The 27,400-nt window shown below is 46.6% G+C and overlaps 2 long non-coding RNA genes across 2 annotated transcripts in view; one reads left to right on the top strand and one right to left on the bottom strand.

Moving 5' to 3' along the window:
* The window catches only part of LOC127916369 (uncharacterized), a 15,483-nt gene extending 13,684 nt beyond the window's left edge, over positions 1-1,799 (bottom strand). The window contains exon 1 of the long non-coding RNA XR_008094719.1: positions 1,757-1,799. This is a non-coding gene — a long non-coding RNA (uncharacterized LOC127916369). The remainder of the gene's footprint in view (positions 1-1,756) is intronic.
* Positions 1-27,400, top strand: part of LOC127916372 (uncharacterized) — an 84,620-nt gene that overhangs the window by 11,613 nt on the left and 45,607 nt on the right. The window lies entirely within an intron of this gene.

The following is a 27,400-nucleotide window of genomic DNA, read 5'->3' as shown; positions in this document are numbered from 1 at the left end:
TTTGCTGCTATAACAGCCTCCACTCTTCTGGGAAGGCTTTCCACTAGATGTTGGAACATTGCTGCTATAACAGCCTCCACTCTTCTGGGAAGGCTTTCCACTAGATGTTGGAACATTGCTGCTATAACAGCCTCCACTCTTCTGGGAAGGCTTTCCACTAGATGTTGGAACATTGCTGCTATAACAGCCTCCACTCTTCTGGGAAGGCTTTCCACTAGATGTTGGAACATTGCTGCTATAACAGCCTCCACTCTTCTGGGAAGGCTTTCCACTAGATGTTGGAACATTGCTGCTATAACAGCCTCCACTCTTCTGGGAAGGCTTTCCACTAGATGTTGGAACATTGCTGCTATAACAGCCTCCACTCTTCTGGGAAAGGCTTTCCACTAGATGTAGGAACATTGCTGCTATAACAGCTTCCACTCTTCTGGGAAGGCTTTCCACTAGATGTTGGAACATTGCTGCTATAACAGCCTCCATTCTTCTGGGAAGGCTTTCCACTTGATGTTGGAACATTGCTGCTATAACAGCCTCCACTCTTCTGGGAAGGCTTTCCACTAGATGTAGGAACATTGCTGCTATAACAGCCTCCACTCTTCTGGGAAGGCTTTACACTAGATGTTGGGACATTGCTGCTATAACAGCCTCCACTCTTCTGGGAAGGCTTTCCACTAGATGTTGGAACATTGCTGCTATAACAGCCTCCACTCTTCTGGGAAGGCTTTCCATTAGATGATGGACTATTGCTGCAGGGACTTGCTTCCATTAAGCTACAAGAGCCTTAGTGAGGTCGGGCACTGATGTTGGGCGATTTGGCCTGGTTTGCAATCGGCACCCCAATTCATCCCAAAGGTGTTCTATGGGGTTGAGGTCAGGGCTCTGTGCAGGCCAGTCAAGTTCTTCCACACTGATCTCGACAAACCATTTCTGTATGGAACTCGCTTTGTGTACAGGGGCATTGTAATACCGAAACAGGAAAGGACCTTTCCCAAACTGTTGCCACAAACCTGGAAGCACAGAATCATCTTGAATATAATTATATGCTGTAGAGTTAAGATTTCCCTTCACTGGAACTAAGGGGCCCGAACAACAGTACTAGACCATTATTCCTTCTCCACCAAACTTTACAGTTGGAACTATGCATTTGGGCAGGTAGCGTTCTACTGGCATCCGCCAAAACCAGATACGCCCGTCCATCACTACAGAGAACACGATTCCACTGCTCCAGAGCCCAATGGCGGCCAGCTTTACACCTCTCCAGCCGATGCTTGGCATTGCTCATGGTGATCTTAGGCTTGTGTGTGGCTGCTCGGCCACGGAAAACCATTTCATGAAGCTCCCGACGAACAGTTGTTGTGCTGACGTTGCTTCCAGAGGCAGTTTGGAACTCAGTAGTGAGGGTTACAACCGAGGACAGGCGATATTTATACGCTCCAGCACTCTGCGGTCCCGTTCTGTGAGCTTGTGTGGTCTACCACTTCTCGGCTGAGCCGTTGTTGCTCCTAGACATTTCCACTTCACAATAACAGCATTTACAGTTGACCTGGTCATCTCTATGTTAAAAGTGAGCTCTTCAGTACGAGCCATTCTACAGCCAACGTTTGTCTACGGAGATTGCATTGCTGTGTGATCGATTTTATACACCTGTCAGCAATGGGTTTGGCTGAAATAGCCGAATCCACTAATTTGAAGGGGTGTCCACATACTTTTGTATGTAGAGTATAGTGCGGGGTACAGCCAGTAGATGTTTGTTTACCATGTAGTTCTTGTACAGGGGATGTCCAGGCTTGGGTCGGGGGTAGAGGGGGCCTCTCTTTGGTGCCCTCTGACCCTGCGGCTGATTGGAGGGGCGGGGACAGCCTGTTGATCAGCTGATGTGGTAGAGGGGCAGAGACATCCTGGGGAGGGGATGGCTGATTGGATGATATAGTAGAGGGGGCAGAGATAGCCTGGGGAGGTGGGGGTCGACCAGGAACAGTCTTTATGGGAGGGGGCGGAGGGGAGCGTCTTAACCCCTCCCTGGGGTCTGAGACACACAGACAGAGACAGGTTAAGAGTGTGTGTGTTCTGGAATATACAAAGAGAGACATTCAGAGTTATACTATTATATTAGTATTGTACATTTCTACTACTTTAAGAGCAGCAACATGACAACAAGGAGTCACTAACCAGTCTATCAGGAGTCACTAACCAGTCTATCAGGAGTCACTAACCAGTCTATCAGGAGTCACTAACCAGTCTATCAGGAGTCACTAACCAAGGAGTCACTAACCAGTCTATCAGGAGTCACTAACCAGTCTATCAGGAGTCACTAACCAGTCTATCAGGAGTCACTAACCAGTCTATCAGGAGTCACTAACCAGTCTATCAGGAGTCACTAACCAAGGAGTCACTAACCAGTCTATCAGGAGTCACTAACCAGTCTGTCAGGAGTCACTAACCAGTCTGTCAGGAGTCACTAACCAGTCTATCAGGACTCACTAACCAGCCTATCAGGAGTCACTAACCGGTCTATCAGGAGTCACTAACCAGTCTATCAGGAGTCACTAACCAGTCTATCAGGAGTCACTAACCAGTCTATCAGGAGTCACTAACCAGTCTATCAGGAGTCACTAACCAGTCTATCAGGAGTCACTAACCAGTCTATCAGGAGTCACTAACCAGTCTATCAGGAGTCACTAACCAGTCTATCAGGAGTCACTAACCAGTCTCAGGAGTCACTAACCAAGGAGTCACTAACCAGTCTGTCAGGAGTCACTAACCAGTCTGTCAGGAGTCACTAACCAGTCTATCACGAGTAACTAACCAGTCTATCAGGAGTCACTAACCAGTCTATCACGAGTAACTAACCAGTCTATCATGAGTCACTAACCAGCCTATCAGGAGTCACTAACCAAGGAGTCACTAACCAGTCTGTCAGGACTCACTAACCAAGGAGTCACTAACCAGTCTATCAGGAGTCACTAACCAGTCTATCAGGAGTCACTAACCAGCCTATCAGGAGTCACTAACCAAGGAGTCACTAACCAGTCTGTCAGGACTCACTAACCAAGGAGTCACTATACAGTCTATCAGGAGTCACTAACCAGTCTATCAGGAGTCACTAACCAGTCTATCAGGAGTCACTAACCAAGGAGTCACTAACCAGTCTATCATGAGTCACTAACCAGCCTATCAGGAGTCACTAACCAAGGAGTCACTAACCAGTCTGTCAGGACTCACTAACCAAGGAGTCACTATACAGTCTATCAGGAGTCCAGGACATAGATACACACACTTACCGAGGAGGAAGAGGAGGTTCAGACTCTGTGGAGACTGGTGGTGTTTTCCTTTGGACTGGGGCTGGGGGTAAGGCTGGGGGAGTAGACCGCACTGGGGCTGGGGTTAAGACTGGGGGGGTAGATCCCAATGGGGTTAAGACTGGGGGGTAGATCCCACTGGGGCTGGGGTTAAGACTGGGGGGGTAGATCCCACTGGGGTTAAGACTGGTGGGGTAGAACCCACTGGGGCTGGGGGTAAGACTGGGGGGGTAGAACCCACTGGGGCTGGGGGTAAGACTGGGGGTAGAACCCACTGGGGCTAAGACTGGGGGTTAGATCCCACTGGGGCTAAGACTGGGGGGTAGAACCCACTGGGGCTGGGTTTGGAGATGGGGCTAAGGTTGGGGGAGTAACCTGGACTGGAGCTGGGATTGAGGTCTGAATGGAGGTTTGGACGGCAGAGAAGGTCTCCTGTTCTCTGGTAGGGCTGTCCCAGACACAGGAAAGGGAGAGGGGAGGAGGGGAGAGAAGGAGAGAGGTAAAGTTATGTGCATAAACACAGGAGGCTGTTGGGGAGGAGGACACATAAAAGAACAAAGCAAATGGAATGGTATCAAACACACAGAAATTATATCCAGTGTCGTCCGACTTATTCCACTACGTTTTGTTACAGCCTGAATTCATTTAATTAACCTTTATTTAACCAGCCAAGTCAGTTTAAGAACAAATTTCTTATTTACAATTACGGCCTACCAAAGGTTAAAGACCACCTGTGGGGATGGGGGCTGGGATACATTTAAATAAATAAATAACATATAAATATTGAACAAAACACACATCAGGACAAGAGAGACAACACAACACAACAACACAGCAAGGCAGCAACACATGACAACACAGCATGGTAGCAACACACCATGACAACAACACAGCATGGTAGCAACACACCATGACAACAACACAGCATGGTAGCAACACACCATGACAACAACACATGACAACACAGCATGGTAGCAACACAACATGACAACAACACATGACAACACAGCATGGTAGCAACACAACATGACAACACAGCATGGTAGCAACACACCATGACAACAACACATGACAACACAGCATGGTAGCAACACACCATGACAACAACACATGACAACACAGCATGGTAGCAACACAACATGACAACACAACATGGTAGCAACACAACACGGTAGCAACACAACATGACAACAACACATGACAACACAGCATGGTAGCAACACAACATGACAACAACACAACACGGTAGCAACACAACATGGTAGCAACACAACATGACAACACAACATGGTAGCAACACAACATGACAACAACATGGTAGCAGTTCTGTAGCTCAGTTGGTAGAGCATGGCGCTTGTAACGCCAGGGTAGTGGGTTCGATTCCCGGGACCACCCATACGTAGAATGTATGCACACATGACTAAGTCGCTTTGGATAAAAGCGTCTGCTAAATGGCATATATATTATTATATATTATTATTATTATTATATTATTATATATATTATTATTATTATAACATAGCAAGGCAGCAACACATGACAACACAGCATGGTAGCAACACAACATGACAACAACACGGTAGCAACACAACATGGTAGCAACACAACATGACAACAACATGGTAGCAACACAACATGGTAGCAACACAACATGACAACACAACACGGTAGCAGCACAACATGACAACAACACGGTAGCAACACAACATGGTAGCAACACATGACAACACAACACGGTAGCAGCACAACATGACAACAACATGGTAGCAGCACAACATGACAACACAACACGGTAGCAGCACAACATGACAACAACACAGTAGCAGCACAACATAACACAACATGGTAGCAGCACAACAACACAACATGGTAGCAGCACAACATGACAACAACACACCATGGTAGCAGCACAACATGACAACAACACACCATGGTAGCAGCACAACAACACGGTAGCAGCACAACATGACAACATGGTAGCAGCACAACATGACAACATGGTAGCAACACAACATGGTAGCAGCACAACATGACAACAACACAACATGGTAGCAGCACAACATGACAACATGGTAGCAACACAACATGGTAGCAGCACAACATGACAACAACACAACACGGTAGCAGCACAACATGACAACATGGTAGCAGCACAACATGACAACATGGTAGCAACACAACATGGTAGCAACACAACATGACAACAACACAACACGGTAGCAGCACAACATGACAACATGGTAGCAACACAACATGGTAGCAACACAACATGACAACAACACAACACGGTAGCAGCACAACATGACAACAACACGGTAGCAGCACAACATGACATCTTGTCTCTTTATCCAGAAACTGCTTCTTTATTGTTGATGAATATTGAATTGAATGACTCCTGAAGGTACATTTAAAGGTATATCCCAAACAATAAGGAGATTTGCTGAACCTATATTATTATATTGGAAAAATTCAGTTATAAATTCTTATGTCTTAGTTAAAAATAAGTTGTTCTCCAGTAAACTTTGATTAAATTTCCAATATCCCCGTCCACGTGGAAAATCTGAGAGTTATGTGAAGACCAATTAGACGAGGATCCGATCGCATTCTGCCTCCTATTAAAACTTTTTTGACCTTTGATGAGAAAGAGAAAGAGACAAGAAAGTTAGTCAAGACGACGAGTTTGATTAAGTCTCCTCCATGTATATCTCACTAGGTATTCAGTTTCTTTTTATCCCCCAAAAACTCCCTTGCCGATGACAAGCAGACCCATAACCTGACGCAGCCACCACCATGCTAGAAGATATGAAGAGTGCTACTCAGTGATGACAGCACATCGTCTATTAAACTCAGTGATATGATATTTGCCCCAAACATGGCGCTTTCTATTCAAGAAATCAAGTTCCTTTCTTTGCCCCATTTTTGTCAGTGTTACTTTAGTGCCTTATTGCAAACAGGATGCATGTTTTGGAATATGTTTTATTCTGTACAGGCTACCTTCTGTCATTTAGGTTAGTATTGTGGAGTAACTACAATGTTGTTCATCCATCCTCAGTTCTCCTATCACTCTGTAACTATCGCAGCCATTAAACTCTATAACTGATTTAAAGTCACCTTTGGCCTCATGTTAAAATCCCTGAGTGGTTTCCTTCCTCTCTGGCAACTGAGTTAGGAAGGACACCTATATCTTTGTAGTGACTGGGTGTATTGAAACATCATCCAAGTGTAATTAATAACTTCCCCATGCTCAAAGGGATATTCAATGTCTGCTATCTACCAACAGGGGCCCTTCTTCGAGGCAGTGGAAAACCTCCCTGGTCTTGGTTGAATATGTGTTTGAAATTCACTGCTCTACTGAGAGACCTTACATAATTGTATGTGTGGGGGTACAGAGATGAGGATGTCATTAATAATCATGTTAAAACACCATTATTGAACACAGTGAGTCCATGCAACTTATTATGTGACTTGTTGAGCACATTTTTACTCCTGAGCTGATTTAACATCCATACGGGTTTGGTCAGACGGTAGACCGTCATTGTAAATAATAATTTGTTCTTAACTGACATGCCTCGTTAAAAAAGGTTAAATAAATAATAATATATATAATAATAAATATATATATTATTATATATATTATTATTATATATATTATTATTATATATATTATTATTATATCTTATTATATATATTATTATATTATTATTATTATATATATTATTATTATATATATTATTATATATATTATTATTATATATATTAATAATATATATAATAATATATATAATAATAATATAAATAATAATAATAATATATATAATAATAATATATATAATAAGATATAATAATAATAATATATATAATAATAATATATATAATAATAATATAAATAATAATAATAATAAAAATATGCCATAACAAAGGGGTTGAATTGACTCAAAACATGTTTTCATTTTTTATTGATTTGTAAATATTTTCTAAACAACAATTCCACTTCGACATGTGGGGCAGTGTGTGTGTGTGTGTGTGTGTGTGTGTGTGTGTGTGTATGTGTGTGTGTGTGTGTGTGTGTGTGTAGGCCAGTGACAAGAACAACATGTGGAAGAAGGTGTGAATATTTCTGCTCTGTATATGATACCATTTCCTCTCATTCCACTCCAGTCATTACCTCGAGCCTATCCTCACCAATTAAGGTGCCACCAACCTCCTGTGGCATAACTGAGGTTTCAAACTGAAGCTGAATAATACACACCCACACCAGGGGCTGTTCACACACAATCATGGCAATTTTGTTGGTTTCACATGGTGGGTTGCGTAACAAATTATGACTCTCGCACCTTCTCTGACACACATCCTATAAACCCCCCACCATGTTTCATGAAAACCGCTCGGCTAGCAGGCTATCGCACCGCTCGGCTAGCAGGCTATCGCACCGCTCGGCTAGCAGGCTATCGCACCGCTCGGCTAGCAGGCTATCGCACCGCTCGGCTAGCAGGCTATCGCACCCGCTCGGCTAGCAGGCTATCTCCACCGCTCGGCTAGCAGGCTATCGCACCGCTCGGCTAGCAGGCTATCGCACCGCTCGGCTAGCAGGCTATCGCACCGCTCGGCTAGCAGGCTATCGCACCGCTCGGCTAGCAGGCTATCGCACCGCTCGGCTAGCAGGCTATCGCACCACTCGGCTAGCAGGCTATCGCACCACTCGGCTAGCAGGCTATCGCACTTATCAAAACACATCATAGGTAGCTTAGTGCTGCTTTACACACACTTACCACTCGCTCGACCGGATGACGTCATGGCAGTGGGCTTCTGAGCAACACTTGGTTTAGTGTTGGTGCTGTGGAGTTCTACGGAGGGTTTAGTGTTGGTGCTGTGGAGTTCTACGGAGGGTTTAGTGTTGGTGCTGTGGAGTTCTACGGAGGGTTTAGTCCTGGGTGCTACTGGAGGTCTGGGAGGAGGACAGGGGTTGGGGGTCCCCTCTGTCTGCCTCGCCTGGCGGTCTGGTCTTTGGGGTTCAGAGGGGGCTTTCTAGGGAGCAGGGGTCGGGGTGCAGGTATTGGGACAATAGGGTTAAGGGCAGGGACAGGGGTACTTGAGGTGGTCTTAATAGGTTTGGGAGAGGGGTCACTGGGTTTGGGAGAGGGGTCACTGGGTTTGGGAGAGGGGTCACTGGGTTTGGGAGAGGGGTCACTGGGTTTGGGCTGTGTGGTGGTTGTATCAACAGTCAAGTTCACGTCGCTTGCCACCGAGCCTCCTCCTTGCCAGACTCCTTTGCAGGAGGTCTTGGTTGCGAGGGAGGGTTTAGGGGCGATGGGAGGGGCCGGTTTGGACGGGGGGCTGGACTCGGTGACGGGGTTCAGGTCTCCCCGTCCTAGCGACAACGCCGTTGTCTCCATGGATACCGTGGTCCTCTGCCTGTTGCTGCTGCTCGAAGGCTTGTATCCTGGCTCTCAGAGTACTCATATCTTCCTCCTCCTCTTCTTCTTCTTCTTCGAGTCGCTCTCTCTGTTGTCGTTGCTATGGTGATCGGGGAAGCCCCAATCGTCTGAGCTGAAGGCGTCCAGGAGCTCCTGAAGGTACTTCCCCTCCTGATTCCTCACTTCCTGGTTCTCTGTGACCTCACTTTCTGTCTGTCCCAGCCTCACCAGGGTCTGAACCTTGACCTCTCGCCTGATTGGTGAAGGCTATTCTTCGTGCGAGGGTGTGGCCTGGGCCGGTTATGAAGCAGAGGAGGGGAGGAGGGAGTTGTCAAGGCAACAGTAGAATGAGGGGGTGGGACCGAGGAGGACTGCACCCATTGGTCGGTTTGGCTGCCAGAGGCAAAGGTCAGAGGTGAGAAAGGATCAGAGGTCAAGAGGTCACTGTGAAACGCTGCTGGTCTGGTGTCCTCGCTGTGTCTGCTGGTCGGAGTGTGTAGTGCCGGACTGTCTTCTAGGAAGAGGGAGGGTCGACAGTAGCAGTAGCAGCTCCGTCGTGTCATCAACGTGCGACGGCGTGTCATCAGGTTTGGATATAAAGGGGAAAGAAGGTCTGGGAGGTTTTGGAGCTCTGGTGGCTACAAACAAACACCAATTCACACATTGAAGCAACAAGCACCAGTACAAGTAGGATGAATTTGACCTAATGTCAGATTTTGGATTCCAAAAACAGCCTCTCAACATTGAACTAATCGAGAACTCCACAGACCAAAACAGAATTCTAAGAACTGATTAATAGACTATGTGCTGTCAATCTCTCCGCCCACTCCCCCCTCTCTTACCCACTGAGCCTCTCTGGACTGGGGCGTGACTGTGGGTTGGAACTGAGATTCTGGTCCGGCGTCAGTCTGCGTGGCGATGGTAGTCGTGGAGACGGAGTGTAGGGGTGAGGAGGAGGAGGAGGAAGGCAACACTTGATCCTGTTCCTGTCTCTTCTCTCTAATCACCTCATCATAGGAGGGGAGGCTGGAAGAGCCAGGGAGGAAGAGCCGGGAGCAAAACAAAATTGTCAACAAAACTATTCATGACTCACATCCGAAAGAACACAAGATTACTGCAAGTCATCCGATCGACCCCAAAGTGTGTCAGGGATAAATTTAAAGAGCGGTTGAAAACCATGACAGGTTTTTACTAGGGTTGGGCGATCCTTTGTCTATCGTGATTATCATAAAACACTGTGATATACCATGGTTTTTCTCCCTTTTGCCCCCTCCCGGATAAAGATACTTTTGTCCCACATCATGCCCTCACGATGTGATGTGATTATAATAGTCCCTGTCGCTACTCACATTATAATATAAGAAACATTCAGGGTTAGTTACCTGTACAGTACTGCCCCAGATCATAGTGGTGGGAGGAGGAGGAGGAGGAAGAGGAGGGTTAGTTACCTGTACAGTACTGCCCCAGATCATAGTGGTGGGAGGAGGAGGAGGAGGAGGAAAAGGAGGGTTAGTTCCATTTATAGTACTGCCCCAGATCAGTGGTGGGAAGAAGAGGAGGAGGAGGAAGAGGAGGGTTAGTTACCTGTATAGTAGGAGGTATAGTACTGCCCCAGATCAGTGGTGGGAGGAAGAGGAGGAGGAGGAAGAGGAGGGTTAGTAACCTGTATAGTAGGAGGTATAGTACTGCCCCAGATCAGTGGTGGGAGGAAGAGGAGGAGGAGGAAGAGGAGGGTTAGTTACCTGTATAGTAGGAGGTATAGTACTGCCCCAGATCAGTGGTGGGAGGAGGAGGAAGAGGAGGGTTAGTTACCTGTATAGTAGGAGGTATAGTACTGCCCCAGATCAGTGGTGGGAGGAGGAGGAAGAGGAGGGTTAGTTACCTGTATAGTAGGAGGTATAGTACTGCCCCAGATCTGAGCGGCAGGAGGAGGAGGAGGAGGAATCCCCAGAAGCCCCGGGGAACCAGGTATTAGACACCAGTGGCTCTGCTGAAAGGATGGTGATCTCTGGACGCCTGGCGTAGAGATACAACACATAGAGAGGACATGAGCATAGAGCTAGGACAACATAGAGGATATAATCGTAGAGCTAGGACAACATAGAGAGGATATCATCGTAGAGCTAGGACAACAGAGGATATCATCATAGAGCTAGGACAACATAGAGAGGATGTCATCATAGAGCTGGGACAACATATAGAGGATATCAGCATAGAGCTAGGACAACAGAGAGGATGTCATCATAGAGCTGGGACAATCTAGAGAGGATATCATCATAGAGCTGGGACAACAGAGAGGATATCATCATAGAGCAGGGACAACAGAGCTAGGACAACATAGAGGATATCATCATAGAGCTGGGACAACATAGAGCTAGGACAACATAGAGGATATCATCATAGAGCTGGGACAACATAGAGAGAATATCATCATAGAGCTAGGACAACATAGAGAGGATATAATCATAGAGCTGGGACAACCTAGAGAGGATGTAATCATAGAGCTGGGACAACCTAGAGAGGATGTCAGCATAGAGCTAGGACAACATAGAGAGGATATTATCATAGAGCTAGGACAACATAGAGAGGATATAATCATAGAGCTGGGACAACCTAGAGGGGATGTCATCATAGAGCTGGGACAACCTAGAGAGGATGTCATCATAGAGCAGGGACAACATAGAGAGGATGTCATCATAGAGCTAGGACAACAGAGAGGATATCATCATAGAGCTGGGACAACAGAGAGGATATCATCATAGAGCTGGGACAACAGAGAGGATATCATCATAGAACTAGGACAACAGAGAGGATATCATCATAGAGCTAGGACAACAGAGAGGATATCATCATAGAGCTAGGACAACAGAGAGGATATCATCATAGAGCTAGGACAACTGAGAGGATATCATCATAGAGCTGGGACAACATAGAGGATATCATTATAGAGCTAGGACAACTGAGAGGATATCATCATAGAGCTAGGACAACATAGAGAGGATATAGAATGTATGCACACATGACTGTAAGTCGCTTTGGATAAAAGCGTCTGCTAAATGGCATATATATTATTATTATTATTATATCAACCTGACAGAGAAATAGAAAATAAAGATATATAAAGGAAACACTTACATAGTGTCTTAACCGGTAGGAAGCAGGGGTTGGTTTGGGTTGGCACCCAAATTATTATTTTCCTAAACAGAACCTTTATTTTTTGGGTTCCGTTCTACTGTTCCAACCAGCAAAACAGAGTTCTGTACCGGTTCTGAATCCCAACAAGTACCGGTTTATTTATAGTTCTGTCCCTTTTGAAATCTGTTTTTTTTCTGTATAGGAAAGTCACTAAGCATCACAATGACAGACAAACATACTCACTGTACAGCCAGTCACTATGGACAGACCAGTGTAGGAGGAGGAGGGGCTTCAGAGGGGGAGTGGCTTCAGAGGGGGTGGGGCTACAGTAGACTAGGCTTCAGAGGGGGAGGGGCTACAGTAGACTAGGCTTCAGAGGGGAGGGGCTACAGTAGACTAGGCTTCAGAGAAGGAGGGGCTACAGTAGACTAGGCTTTAGAGAAGGAGGGCTACAGTAGACTAGGCTTCAGAGGAGGAGGGGCTACAGTAGACTAGGCTTCAGAGGGGGAGGAGGGGCTACAGTAGACTAGGCTTCAGAGGGGAGGAGGGGCTACAGTAGACTAGGCTTCAGAGGGGAGGGGCTACAGTAGACTAGGCTTCAGAGGGGGAGGAGGGGCTACAGTAGACTAGGCTTCAGAGGAGGAGGGGCTACAGTAGACTAGGCTTCAGAGAAGGAGGGGCTACAGTAGACTAGGCTTCAGAGGGGGAGGGGCTACAGTAGACTAGGCTTCAGAGGAGGAGGGGCTACAGTAGACTTGGCTTCAGAAGGAGGAGGGGCTTCAGAGGGGAGGGGCTACAGTAGACTAGGCTTCAGAGGGGAGGAGGGGCTACAGTACACTAGGCTTCAGAGGGGAGGGGCTACAGTACACTAGGCTTCAGAGGGGGAGGGGCTACAGTACACTAGGCTTCAGAGGGGAGGGGCTACAGTACACTAGGCTTCAGAGGGGAGGGGCTACAGTACACTAGGCTTCAGAGGGGAGGGGCTACAGTACAATAGGCTTCAGAAGGGGAGGGGCTACAGTACACTAGGCTTCAGAGGGGAGGGGCTACAGTAGACTAGGCTTCAGAGGGGAGGAGCTACAGTAGACTCGGCTTCAGAGGGGGAGGGGCTACAGTAGACTAGGCTTCAGAGGGGAGGAGCTACAGTAGACTAGGCTTCAGAGGGGAGGGGCTACAGTAGACTAGGCTTCAGAGGGGAGGAGCTACAGTACACTAGGCTTCAGAGGGGAGGGGCTACAGTAGACTAGGCTTCGGAGGGGGAGGAGCTACAGTACACTAGGCTTCAGAGGGGAGGGGCTATTCAGAGGGGAGGGGCTATTCAGAGGGGGGGGAGGGGCAGGTCGCCTACACACAAGCAGGGATTTCCAGCTGGCAGACAGACGCTGGAATGAGTTTCTGCCTGACAGAGTGAGAGCAGAGGCACGCTGTTACGAGTTCTGCGGGACTGAAAATAAAAATGCCTGGAAAGTAAGAGAGTTATTTACGGGTTCCCATGATTTAAAACAATAACGGTTCTGTCACGGAACAGTATAGATCCTTTTAGTTTCTGGTTCTGATTCGGTTCCTCGAATAATTTAGTAGGAAACATGAGTTTTTACTCACCTATATAACAACACAGAGTGGTTAAAGACTCAGGTCTGATTACCTATAACTACAAACATAGTTATGTTTTGGGGTTATTGACATATTTATTTACGAATATATATATATATATATATATTTAAACGACCCACAATGCACTTTTGAAAAGGATACCTGCTTGTTCTAATTGTGTAGTTCCTCATCTGCGTTCTATTTTTATTTGGAGGGGGTTTGCAACGTTTTCCACCTTGGCTTTTCGCTGTGACATCTGGAATACATCTACCTAACTGTAGGTTTGGCAGGAAATGGAAACCAGTAGTCACGAGTGCAAACACTTTCGCTTTTAATTTTCAAGTGTTACATTTGAAGTCAAACTTCTGTTGGTGTTTACATGTATTGGGCTGGCCTTGCTGGGTCCTCCATTTTTTACAGACATGGTTTTGTTTATTTCTCACGAAGAGTAATAGAATAGTGACGTGTAACTTTGGGACATTTGATGCGAAACCGTATGTTACATGTGGTTCCCTTTAAACCTTCCCTTTAATAGGGCACTGGGCCACCCTTTACAGATAGATAGAAAAACAACCAATAGAGATAGGATGTGTGTTTTCTTGACTCTGTTAAACAGAGCTGTATCAACAGATAGATAGAAATACAACCAATAGAGATGTGTGTTTTCTTGACTCTGTAAAACAGAGCTGTATCAACAGATAGATAGAAATACAACCAATAGAGATGTGTGTTTTCTTGACTCTGTAAAACAGAGCTGTATCAACAGATAGATAGAAATACAACCAATAGAGATAGGATGTGTGTTTTCTTGACTCTGTAAAACAGAGCTGTATCAACAGATAGATAGAAATACAACCAATAGAGATAGGATGTGTGTTTTCTTGACTCTGTAAAACAGAGCTGTATCAACAGATAGATAGAAATACAACCAATAGAGATGTGTGTTTTCTTGACTCTGTAAAACAGAGCTGTATCAACAGATAGATAGAAATACAACCAATAGAGATGTGTGTTTTCTTGACTCTGTAAAACAGAGCTGTATCAACAGATAGATAGAAATACAACCAATAGAGATAGGATGTGTGTTTTCTTGACTCTGTAAAACAGAGCTGTATCAACAGATAGATAGAAATACAACCAATAGAGATAGGATGTGTGTTTTCTTGACTCTGTTAAACAGAGCTGTATCAACAGATAGATAGAAATACAACCAATAGAGATAGGATGTGTGTTTTCTTGACTCTGTAAAACAGAGCTGTATCAACAGATAGATAGAAATACAACCAATAGAGATGTGTGTTTTCTTGACTCTGTAAAACAGAGCTGTATCAACAGATAGATAGAAATACAACCAATAGAGATGTGTGTTTTCTTGACTCTGTAAAACAGAGCTGTATCAACAGATAGATAGAAATACAACCAATAGAGATAGGATGTGTGTTTTCTTGACTCTGTAAAACAGAGCTGTATCAACAGATAGATAGAAATACAACCAATAGAGATGTGTGTTTTCTTGACTCTGTAAAACAGAGCTGTATCAACAGATAGATAGAAATACAACCAATAGAGATGTGTGTTTTCTTGACTCTGTAAAACAGAGCTGTATCAACAGATAGATAGAAATACAACCAATAGAGATAGGATGTGTGTTTTCTTGACTCTGTAAAACAGAGCTGTATCAACAGATAGATAGAAATACAACCAATAGAGATGTGTGTTTTCTTGACTCTGTAAAACAGAGCTGTATCAACAGATAGATAGAAATACAACCAATAGAGATGTGTGTTTTCTTGACTCTGTAAAACAGAGCTGTATCAACAGATAGATAGAAATACAACCAATAGAGATGTGTGTTTTCTTGACTCTGTAAAACAGAGCTGTATCAACAGATAGATAGAAATACAACCAATAGAGATGTGTGTTTTCTTGACTCTGTTAAACAGAGCTGCACTGACCTCCGGTCTCTGGGAGTACTCTCGCTCACAGAAGTGGATCGAGTCGTCGCTGAAAAAGAAACACACTAACATTATTGTAGAGGACTTCACCATGTTACTAACGACAGACTGTTGGTAACAACAGGTTCTATATACAGGCAACAACAGGGGAGATGACTTCGCTATACTATTTATAGCACAGAGAGAAACATCAGAGAACTGCCCAGTCATCACTTGTTATGTAAATAAAGAATGAGGTTTTTGCAGACTCACTCCTCTTAATGGCGGCCCTGATAGAGGAGAGAGGTCCTTGGCTGGAAGAAAAGAAAAGAAACAAGTCAGTGATTATATTGGTTCACACACCTTCTCCTTCCTTCCATTACAGAACACCCAGAGCAGGTTTCTTTCCTTCCATTACAGAACACCCAGAGCAGGTTTCCTTCCATTACAGAACACCCAGAGCAGGTTTCCTTCCATTACAGAACACCCAGAGCAGGTTTCCTTCCATTACAGAACACCCAGAGCAGGTTTCCTTCCATTACAGAACACCCAGAGCAGGTTTCCTTCCATTACAGAACACCCAGAGCAGGTTTCCTTCCATTACAGAACACCCAGAGCAGGTTTCCTTCCATTACAGAACACCCAGAGCAGGTTTCCTTCCATTACAGGACACCCAGAGCAGGTTTCCTTCCATTACAGAACACCCAGAGCAGGTTTCCTTCCATTACAGAACACCCAGAGCAGGTTTCCTTCCATTACAGAACACCCAGAGCAGGTTTCCTTCCATTACAGAACACCCAGAGCAGGTTTCCTTCCATTACAGAACACCCAGAGCAGGTTTCCTTCCATTACAGGACACCCAGAGCAGGTTTCCTTCCATTACAGAACACCCAGAGCAGGTTTCCTTCCATTACAGAACACCCAGAGCAGGTTTCCTTCCATTACAGAACACCCAGAGCAGGTTTCCTTCCATTACAGAACACCCAGAGCAGGTTTCCTTCCATTACAGAACACCCAGAGCAGGTTTCCTTCCATTACAGAACACCCAGAGCAGGTTTCCTTCCATTACAGGACACCCAGAGCAGGTTTCCTTCCATTACAGAACACCCAGAGCAGGTTTCCTTCCATTACAGAACACCCAGAGCAGGTTTCCTTCCATTACAGAACACCCAGAGCAGGTTTCCTTCCATTACAGAACACCCAGAGCAGGTTTCCTTCCATTACAGAACACCCAGAGCAGGTTTCCTTCCATTACAGAACACCCAGAGCAGGTTTCCTTCCATTACAGAACACCCAGAGCAGGTTTCCTTCCATTACAGGACACCCAGAGCAGGTTTCCTTCCATTACAGAACACCCAGAGCAGGTTTCCTTCCATTACAGAACACCCAGAGCAGGTTTCCTTCCATTACAGAACACCCAGAGCAGGTTTCCTTCCATTACAGAACACCCAGAGCAGGTTTCCTTCCATTACAGGACACCCAGAGCAGGTTTCCTTCCATTACAGGACACCCAGAGCAGGTTTCCTTCCATTACAGGACACCCAGAGCAGGTTTCCTTCCATTACAGAACACCCAGAGCAGGTTTCCTTCCATTACAGAACACCCAGAGCAGGTTTCCTTCCATTACAGAACACCCAGAGCAGGTTTCCTTCCATTACAGAACACCCAGAGCAGGTTTCCTTCCATTATAGAACACCCAGAGCAGGATTCCTTCCATTACAGAACACCCAGAGCAGGTTTCCTTCCATTACAGAACACCCAGAGCAGGTTTCCTTCCATTATAGAACACCCAGAGCAGGTTTCCTTCCATTACAGAACACCCAGAGCAGGTTTCCTTCCATTACAGAACACCCAGAGCAGGATTCCTTCCATTATAGAACACCCAGAGCAGGTTTCCTTCCATTACAGAACACCCAGAGCAGGTTTCCTTCCATTACAGAACACCCAGAGCAGGTTTCCTTCCATTATAGAACACCCAGAGCAGGTTTCCTTCCATTACAGAACACCCAGAGCAGGTTTCCTTCCATTACAGAACACCCAGAGCAGGTTTCCTTCCATTACAGAACACCAGAGCAGGTTTCCTTCCATTACAGAACACCCAGAGCAGGTTTCCTTCCATTACAGAACACCCAGAGCAGGTTTCCTTCCATTACAGAACACCCAGAGCAGGTTTCCTTCCATTATAGAACACCCAGAGCAGGTTTCCTTCCATTACAGAACACCCAGAGCAGGTTTCCTTCCATTACAGAACACCCAGAGCAGGATTCCTTCCATTACAGAACACCCAGAGCAGGTTTCCTTCCATTATAGAACACCCAGAGCAGGATTCCTTCCATTACAGAACACCCAGAGCAGGTTTCCTTCCATTACAGAACACCCAGAGCAGGTTTCCTTCCATTATAGAACACCCAGAGCAGGTTTCCTTCCATTACAGAACACCCAGAGCAGGTTTCCTTCCATTACAGAACACCCAGAGCAGGATTCCTTCCATTATAGAACACCCAGAGCAGGTTTCCTTCCATTACAGAACACCCAGAGCAGGTTTCCTTCCATTACAGAACACCCAGAGCAGGTTTCCTTCCATTATAGAACACCCAGAGCAGGTTTCCTTCCATTACAGAACACCCAGAGCAGGTTTCCTTCCATTACAGAACACCCAGAGCAGGTTTCCTTCCATTACAGAACACCCAGAGCAGGTTTCCTTCCATTACAGAACACCCAGAGCAGGTTTCCTTCCATTACAGAACACCCAGAGCAGGTTTCCTTCCATTACAGAACACCCAGAGCAGGTTTCCTTCCATTATAGAACACCCAGAGCAGGTTTCCTTCCATTACAGAACACCCAGAGCAGGTTTCCTTCCATTACAGAACACCCAGAGCAGGTTTCCTTCCATTATAGAACACCCAGAGCAGGTTTCCTTCCACAAACACAGCTGGTGTGTGTGTGTGTGTGTGTGTGTGTGTGTGTGTGTGTGTGTGTGTGTGTGTGTGTGTGTGTGTGTGTGTGTGTGTGTGTGTGTGTGTGTGTGTGTGTGTGTGTGTGTGTGTGTGTGTGTGTGTGTGTGTGTGTGTGTGTGTGTGGTCTATTTGTATGTACTCAACAACACATATCGTCAGACAAACCACAGATGCTTTAAATGATCTGAGCATTTTATTTCCCCTTTGTAGCACTCTGTCACAGACTGATCAGTCAACACACTGTCCAACCTAGAGCTAACAGACTGATCAGTCAACACACTGTCCAACCTAGAGCTAACAGACTGATCAGTCTACACACTGTCCAACCTAGAGCTAACAGACTGATCAGTCTACACTGTCCAACCTAGAGCTAACAGACTGATCAGTCTACACTGTCCAACCTAGAGCTAACAGACTGATCAGTCTACACTGTCCAACCTAGAGGTAACAGACTGATCAGTCTACACACTGTCCAGCCTAGAGCTAACAGACTGGTCAGTCAACACACTGTCCAGCCTAGAGCTAACAGACTGATCAGTCTACACTGTCCAACCTAGAGCTAACAGACTGATCAGTCTACACTGTCCAACCTAGAGCTAACAGACTGATCAGTCTACACTGTCCAACCTAGAGCTAACAGACTGATCAGTCAACACACCACTGTCCAACCTAGAGCTAACAGACTGATCAGTCAACACACTGTCCAACCTAGAGCTAACAGACTGATCAGTCTACACTGTCCAACCTAGAGCTAACAGACTGGTCAGTCTACACTGTCCAACATAGAGCTAACAGACTGGTCAGTCTACACTGTCCAACCTAGAGGTAACAGACTGATCAGTCTACACTGTCCAACCTAGAGGTAACAGACTGATCAGTCTACACTGTCCAACCTAGAGCTAACAGACTGATCAGTCTACACACTGTCCAACCTAGAGCTAACAGACTGATCAGTCTACACTGTCCAACCTAGAGCTAACAGACTGATCAGTCTACACTGTCCAACCTAGAGCTAACAGACTGATCAGTCTACACTGTCCAACCTAGAGCTAACAGACTGATCAGTCTACACTGTCCAACCTAGAGCTAACAGACTGGTCAGTCTACACTGTCCAACCTAGAGCTAACAGACTGGTCAGTCTACACTGTCCAACCTAGAGGTTACAGACTGATCAGTCAACACACTGTCCAACCTAGAGGTAACAGAATGATCAGTCTACACACTGTCCAACCTAGAGCTAACAGACTGATCAGTCTACACACTGTCCAACCTAGAGCTAACAGACTGGTCAGTCAACACACCACTGTCCAACCTAGAGCTAACAGACTGATCAGTCTACACTGTCCAACCTAGAGCTAACAGACTGATCAGTCAACACACCACTGTCCAACCTAGAGCTAACAGACTGATCAGTCAACACACCACTGTCCAACCTAGAGCTAACAGACTGATCAGTCAACACACCACTGTCCAACCTAGAGCTAACAGACTGATCAGTCAACACACTGTCCAACCTAGAGGTAACAGACTGATCAGTCTACACTGTCCAACCTAGAGCTAACAGACTGATCAGTCTACACACTGTCCAACCTAGAGCTAACAGACTGATCAGTCTACACTGTCCAACCTAGAGCTAACAGACTGATCAGTCTACACTGTCCAACCTAGAGCTAACAGACTGATCAGTCTACACTGTCCAACCTAGAGCTAACAGACTGGTCAGTCTACACTGTCCAACCTAGAGGTAACAGACTGATCAGTCAACACACTGTCCAACCTAGAGGTAACAGAATGATCAGTCTACACTGTCCAACCTAGAGGTAACAGACTGATCAGTCTACACTGTCCAACCTAGAGCTAACAGACTGATCAGTCTACACTGTCCAACCTAGAGCTAACAGACTGATCAGTCTACACTGTCCAACCTAGAGGTAACAGACTGGTCAGTCAACACACTGTCCAACCTAGAGCTAACAGACTGGTCAGTCAACACACCACTGTCCAACCTAGAGCTAACAGACTGATCAGTCTACACACTGTCCAACCTAGAGCTAACAGACTGGTCAGTCAACACACCACTGTCCAACCTAGAGCTAACAGACTGATCAGTCTACACTGTCCAACCTAGAGCTAACAGACTGATCAGTCAACACACCACTGTCCAACCTAGAGCTAACAGACTGATCAGTCAACACACCACTGTCCAACCTAGAGCTAACAGACTGATCAGTCAACACACTGTCCAACCTAGAGGTAACAGACTGGTCAGTCTACACACTGTCCAACCTAGAGCTAACAGACTGATCAGTCTACACTGTCCAACCTAGAGCTAACAGACTGATCAGTCTACACTGTCCAACCTAGAGCTAACAGACTGATCAGTCTACACTGTCCAACCTAGAGCTAACAGACTGATCAGTCTACACACTGTCCAACCTAGAGCTAACAGACTGATCAGTCTACACTGTCCAACCTAGAGCTAACAGACTGATCAGTCTACACTGTCCAACCTAGAGCTAACAGACTGATCAGTCTACACTGTCCAACCTAGAGCTAACAGACTGATCAGTCTACACTGTCCAACCTAGAGCTAACAGACTGATCAGTCAACACACCACTGTCCAACCTAGAGGTAACAGAATGATCAGTCTACACACTGTCCAACCTAGAGCTAACAGACTGGTCAGTCAACACACCACTGTCCAACCTAGAGCTAACAGACTGATCAGTCTACACTGTCCAACCTAGAGCTAACAGACTGATCAGTCAACACACCACTGTCCAACCTAGAGCTAACAGACTGATCAGTCAACACACCACTGTCCAACCTAGAGCTAACAGACTGATCAGTCAACACACTGTCCAACCTAGAGGTAACAGACTGGTCAGTCAACACACTGTCCAACCTAGAGGTAACAGACTGGTCAGTCAACACACTGTCCAACCTAGAGGTAAACAGACTGATCAGTCTACACACTGTCCAACCTAGAGCTAACAGACTGATCAGTCTACACTGTCCAACCTAGAGCTAACAGACTGATCAGTCTACACTGTCCAACCTAGAGCTAACAGACTGATCAGTCTACACTGTCCAACCTAGAGCTAACAGACTGATCAGTCTACACTGTCCAACCTAGAGGTAACAGACTGATCAGTCTACACTGTCCAACCTAGAGCTAACAGACTGATCAGTCTACACTGTCCAACCTAGAGGTAACAGACTGGTCAGTCAACACACTGTCCAACCTAGAGCTAACAGACTGGTCAGTCTACACACTGTCCAACCTAGAGCTAACAGACTGATCAGTCTACACTGTCCAACCTAGAGGTAACAGACTGGTCAGTCAACACACTGTCCAACCTAGAGCTAACAGACCGATCAGTCAACACACTGATCAGTCAACACACTGTCCAACCTAGAGCTAACAGACCGATCAGTCAACACACTGATCAGTCAACACACTGTCCAACCTAGAGCTAACAGACTAGTTCAACAGTGTTGTATTGTCTAGTCTGTCTAGTCTCTGTCTGCTGTTCTCTGTCTGCTGTTCTCTCTGTCTGTTGTTCTCTCTGTCTGTTGTTCTCTCTGTCTGTTGTTCTCTCTGTCTGCTGTTCTCTCTGCCTGCTGTTCTCTCTGCCTGCTGTTCTCTCTGTCTGTTGTTCTCTCTGCCTGCTGTTCTCTCTGCCTGCTGTTCTCTCTGCCTGCTGTTCGTCTGTCTGTTGTTCTCTCTGTCTGTTGTTCTCTCTGCCTGCTGTTCTCTCTGCCTGCTGTTCTCTCTCTGCCTGCTGTTCTCTCTGTCTGTTGTTCTCTCTGTCTGCTGTTCTCTCTGCCTGCTGTTCTCTCTGCCTGCTGTTCTCTCTGCCTGCTGTTCGTCTGTCTGTTGTTCTCTCTAGTTCGTCTGTCTGTTGTTCTCTCTAGTTCATCTGTCTGTTGTTCTCTCTAGTTTGACAGTCTGCTGTTCTCTCTAGTTTGACAGTCTGCTGTTCTCTCTGTCTGCTGTAGTGTCTAGTTCAACAGCCTGCTGTAGTGTCTAGTTCGTCTGTCTGTTGTTCTCTCTGTCTGCTGTTCTCTCTAGTTTGACAGTCTGCTGTTCTCTCTGTCTGCTGTTCTCTCTAGTTCGTCTGTCTGCTGTTCTCTCTAGTTTGTCTGTCTGCTGTTCTCTCTAGTTTGACAGTCTGCTGTTCTCTCTAGTTTGACAGTCTGCTGTTCTCTCTAGTTTGACAGTCTGCTGTTCTCTCTAGTTTGACAGTCTGCTGTTCTCTCTAGTTTGACAGTCTGCTGTTCTCTCTAGTTTGACAGTCTGCTGTTCTCTCTAGTTTGACAGTCTGCGGTTCTCTCTGTCTGCTGTTCTCTCTCGTTCGTCTGTCTGTTGTTCTCTCTAGTTTGACAGTCTGCTGTTCTCTCTGTCTGTTGTTCTCTCTAGTTTGACAGTCTGCTGTTCTCTCTAGTTTGTCTGTCTGTTGTTCTCTCTAGTTTGTCTGTCTGTTGTTCTCTGTCTGTTGTTCTCTGTAGTTCGTCTGTCTGCTGTTCTCTCTGTCTGCTGTTCTCTCTAGTTTGTCGGTCTGCTGTTCTCTCTAGTTCGACAGTCTGCTGTTCTCTCTGTCTGCTGTTCTCTCTAGTTTGTGTGTCTGTTGTTCTCTCTGTCTGCTGTTCTCTCTAGTTCATCTGTCTGTTGTTCTCTCTAGTTCTCTCTGTCTGCTGTTCTCTCTAGTTCGACCGTCTGCTGTTCTCTCTGTCTGCTGTTCTCTCTAGTTCGTGTGTCTGTTGTTCTCTCTAGTTCGTGTGTTTGTTGTTCTCTCTAGTTCGTCTGTCTGTTGTTCTCTCTAGTTCGTCTGTCTGCTGTTCTCTCTGTCTGCTGTTCTCTCTAGTTCGTCTGTCTGTTGTTCTCTCTAGTTCTCTCTGTCCGCTGTTCTCTCTAGTTCGACCGTCTGCTGTTCTCTGTCTGCTGTTCTCTCTAGTTTGTGTGTCTGTTGTTCTCTCTGTCTGTTGTTCTCTCTAGTTCGTGTCTCTGTTGTTCTCTCTGTCTGTTGTTCTCTCTAGTTCGTGTCTCTGTTGTTCTCTCTGTCTGTTGTTCTCTCTAGTTCGACAGTCTGTTGTTCTCTCTGTCTGTTGTTCTCTCTAGTTCGTGTCTCTGTTGTTCTCTCTGTCTGTTGTTCTCTCTAGTTCGTGTCTCTGTTGTTCTCTCTGTCTGTTGTTCTCTCTAGTTCGACAGTCTGTTGTTCTCTCTAGTTCAACAGTCTGTTGTTCTCTCTGTCTGTTGTTCTCTCTAGTTCTCTCTGTCTGTTGTTCTCTCTAGTTCTCTCTGTCTGTTGTTCTCTCTGTCTGTTGTTCTCTCTAGTTCGACAGTCTGTTGTTCTCTCTGTCTGTTGTTCTCTCTAGTTTGTGTCTCTGTTGTTCTCTCTGTCTGTTGTTCTCTCTAGTTCGTGTCTCTGTTGTTCTCTCTGCCTGTGCTTTCTCTCCTACTCTCTTTCCTTCCCTCAGGGAAACCCAGAGGATAACGGTGGAAAGCTCATATCCTCTCAAGAGGGAAACCTTTCCGACAAAACAATCACAAACAACCTTGAACGTTGACAGAGTCTACATACCCAAACTGTAGAGTACCTTCCGCCTCCCTCTGTCTGTTGTAGTGTCTCTTTGTTCCTCTCCTGTCTCTGTTCCTCTCCTGTCTGCTCTACTTTCTGAGTATACTGCTGGTTTATACAGAACAGAGCAATGTTGACTTCTAGCTGCTAACTATGTCCAGATCCATGAGTCACACATAACACATCCCAGCTAGCAGGAGGGGAGGGTGAACAAACTCCCCTATACCCTACTTGAACCTCCGGCTCTTCCCTCACTTCTGCTCATCCCTCCTCCCCCTCCTTCTCTTCCCCCTCCTGCCCTTCCCCCTTCTCCCCCCTTCTCTTCCCTCACTTCTGCTCATCCCTCCTTCCCCCTCCTGCTCTTCCCTCACTTCTGCTCTTCCCTCCTTCCCCCTCCTTCTCTTCCCCCTACTGCTCATCCCTCCTCTTCCTGCTCTTCCCTCCTCCCCCTACTTCTCTTCCCCCTTCTGCTCTTCCCTCCTTCCCCCTACTTCTCTTCCCCCTCCTGCTCTTCCCTCCTTCCCCCTCCTGCTCTTCCCTCCTTCCCCCTACTTCTCTTCCCCCTCCTGCTCTTCCTCCTTCCACCCTACTTCTCTTCCCCCACCTGCTCTTCCCTCCTTCCCCCTACTTCTCTTCCCCCTCCTGCTCTTCCCTCCTTCCCCCTCCTGCTCTTCCCTCCTTCCCCCTACTTCTCTTCCCCCTCCTGCTCTTCCCTCCTTCCCCCCTACTTCTCTTCCCCCTCCTGCTCTTCCCTCCTTCCTCCCCTACTTCTCTTCCCCCTCTCCTCCTCTACTCCCCCTCACCTCCTCTCCCATCTCCTCCTCTACTCCCCCCTCTCCTCCTCTACTCCCCCCTCTCCTCCTCCCTCTCCTCCTCTACTCCCCCGCACCTCTCCTCCTCTACTCCCCGCCCCTCCTCCTCCTCACCTCTCCTCCTCTACCCCCCATCTCCTCCTCTACTCCCCACTCTCCTCCTCTACTCCCCCGCACCTCTCCTCCTCTACTCCCCCGCACCTCTCCTCCTCACCTCCTCTCCTCTCCTCCTCTACTCCCCATCTCCTCCTCTCTACTCCCCCTCTCCTCCTCACCTCCTCTCTCCTCTCCTCCTCTACTCCCTCCTCTACTCCCCCTCCTCCTCCCCTCCCCCAAACTATTTGCTTACATGCATCAGTATATACTTCCTGACATTGAGTAATAATCTCCTAAACCTCTGGGTTAGAGGTTGCCTTCAAACTCTGATCTAAGGTCAGTTTTTCTTTGCATTCCCCCCTTCTTACGGTTAAGGCCTAACATCAGGTTGGGCTAAACTGATTTCAGATCAGTGTCTGAAGTTTGGGGAAACTTCTATCCACAGCCAGAGGAACCTCTGTTACCGTGCCAACCGACTGAAGCTGGAGCCACATAGTTCCAGGGTTGTGTCACAAGAGGCAGAAAATAAGTAGTCCCGGCCCAACCCCAACACCGCACCGGGATACACCGAGACGGCTGAGAGAGAGAGAGAGGAACAAGTAGTCCCAGCTGTGTTTTAAATAAGATTTATTTTATTATTTAATGGTGGAATGGAAAACAGAGATTTAATTGCATCCACTAATACGAAACATATTGCTTGTAACGCAGAAACGTCTTTATTTTCGGTATTTTGATCCCGAACAGCGTTTATTAGAGGTATGGTTAGCGCCATTTTGAAATGCACAGTAAAAGTTACACTATTCAAAATAAGGAAGCTGTGTTCACGGCCGTAGCGATCTGCTCTCAGTCTCCAGCTTCATGAGGAAGTTGTGTTCACGGCCGTAGCGATCTGCTCTCAGTCTCCAGCTTCATGAGGAAGTTGTGTTCATGGCCGTAGCGATCTGCTCTCAGTCTCCAGCTTCATGAGGAAGTTGTGTTCATGGCCGTAGCGATCTGCTCTCTGTCTCCAGCTTCATGAGGAAGTTGTGTTCATGGCCGTAGCGATCTGCTCTCAGTCTCCAGCTTCATGAGGAAGTTGTGTTCATGGCCGTAGCGATCTGCTCTCAGTCTCCAGCTTCATGAGGAAGTTGTGTTCATGGCCGTAGCGATCTGCTCTCAGTCTCCAGCTTCATGAGGAAGTTGTGTTCATGGCCGTAGCGATCTGCTCTCAGTCTCCAGCTTCATGAGGAAGTTGTGTTCATGGCCGTAGCGATCTGCTCTCAGTCTCCAGCTTCATGAGGAAGTTGTGTTCATGGCCGTAGCGATCTGCTCTCAGTCTCCAGCTTCATGAGGAAGTTGTGTTCATGGCCGTAGCGATCTGCTCTCAGTCTCCAGCTTCATGAGGAAGTTGTGTTCATGGCCGTAGCGATCTGCTCTCAGTCTCCAGCTTCATGAGGAAGTTGTGTTCATGGCCGTAGCGATCTGCTCTCAGTCTCCAGCTTCATGAGGAAGTTGTGTTCATGGCCGTAGCGATCTGCTCTCAGTCTCCAGCTTCATGAGGAAGTTGTGTTCATGGCCGTAGCGATCTGCTCTCAGTCTCCAGCTTCATGAGGAAGTTGTGTTCATGGCCGTAGCGATCTGCTCTCAGTCTCCAGCTTCATGAGGAAGTTGTGTTCATGGCCGTAGCGATCTGCTCTCAGTCTCCAGCTTCATGAGGAAGTTGTGTTCATGGCCGTAGCGATCTGCTCTCAGTCTCCAGCTTCATGAGGAAGTTGTGTTCATGGCCGTAGCGATCTGCTCTCAGTCTCCAGCTTCATGAGGAAGTTGTGTTCATGGCCGTAGCGATCTGCTCTCAGTCTCCAGCTTCATGAGGAAGTTGTGTTCATGGCCGTAGCGATCTGCTCTCAGTCTCCAGCTTCATGAGGAAGTTGTGTTCATGGCCGTAGCGATCTGCTCTCAGTCTCCAGCTTCATGAGGAAGTTGTGTTCATGGCCGTAGCGATCTGCTCTCAGTCTCCAGCTTCATGAGGAAGTTGTGTTCATGGCCGTAGCGATCTGCTCTCTGTCTCCAGCTTCATGAGGAAGTTGTGTTATTGTATGTCATATCATTTGAAAGGGTTGTTCTCATCTTTCAAAATACTGTCTGTTTCCTGTTTCCATATATGGTTTGACACCAGCCAATTTATGCTAATTAATGTACACAGAGGTCACGGTCTCAGTACATTCTGGAATTACAAAAAATATTTTTCCGATGATGCAACAATGCCAATATGGCGATGTCCAATTAGCTGGTGTTCTAAAGCTGAGTGTTTCCATTCCTCTTTAACGTTTAACCTGCTAATACGTCACAGAAATATTGTTCAGAAGGGTGATTGTACAGTTCTACAGTCCCGCTCAACCAACCATATAAAACCACTAGCCATGCTAGCAGCTCCTCGCCCGACAGTTCTACAGTCCCGCTCAGCCAACCATATAAAACCACTAGCCATGCTAACAGCTCCTAGCACGACAGTTCTACAGTCCCGCTCAGCCAGCCATATAAAACCACTAGCCATGCTAACAGCTCCTAGCACGACAGTTCTACAGTCCCGCTCAGC

Source organism: Oncorhynchus keta, chromosome 35, assembly GCF_023373465.1.
Source record: "Oncorhynchus keta strain PuntledgeMale-10-30-2019 chromosome 35, Oket_V2, whole genome shotgun sequence".
Lineage (NCBI taxonomy): Eukaryota > Metazoa > Chordata > Actinopteri > Salmoniformes > Salmonidae > Oncorhynchus > Oncorhynchus keta.
Note: the sequence above shows the minus strand (reverse complement) of the source record. Positions and strands in the feature narration are given on the sequence as shown.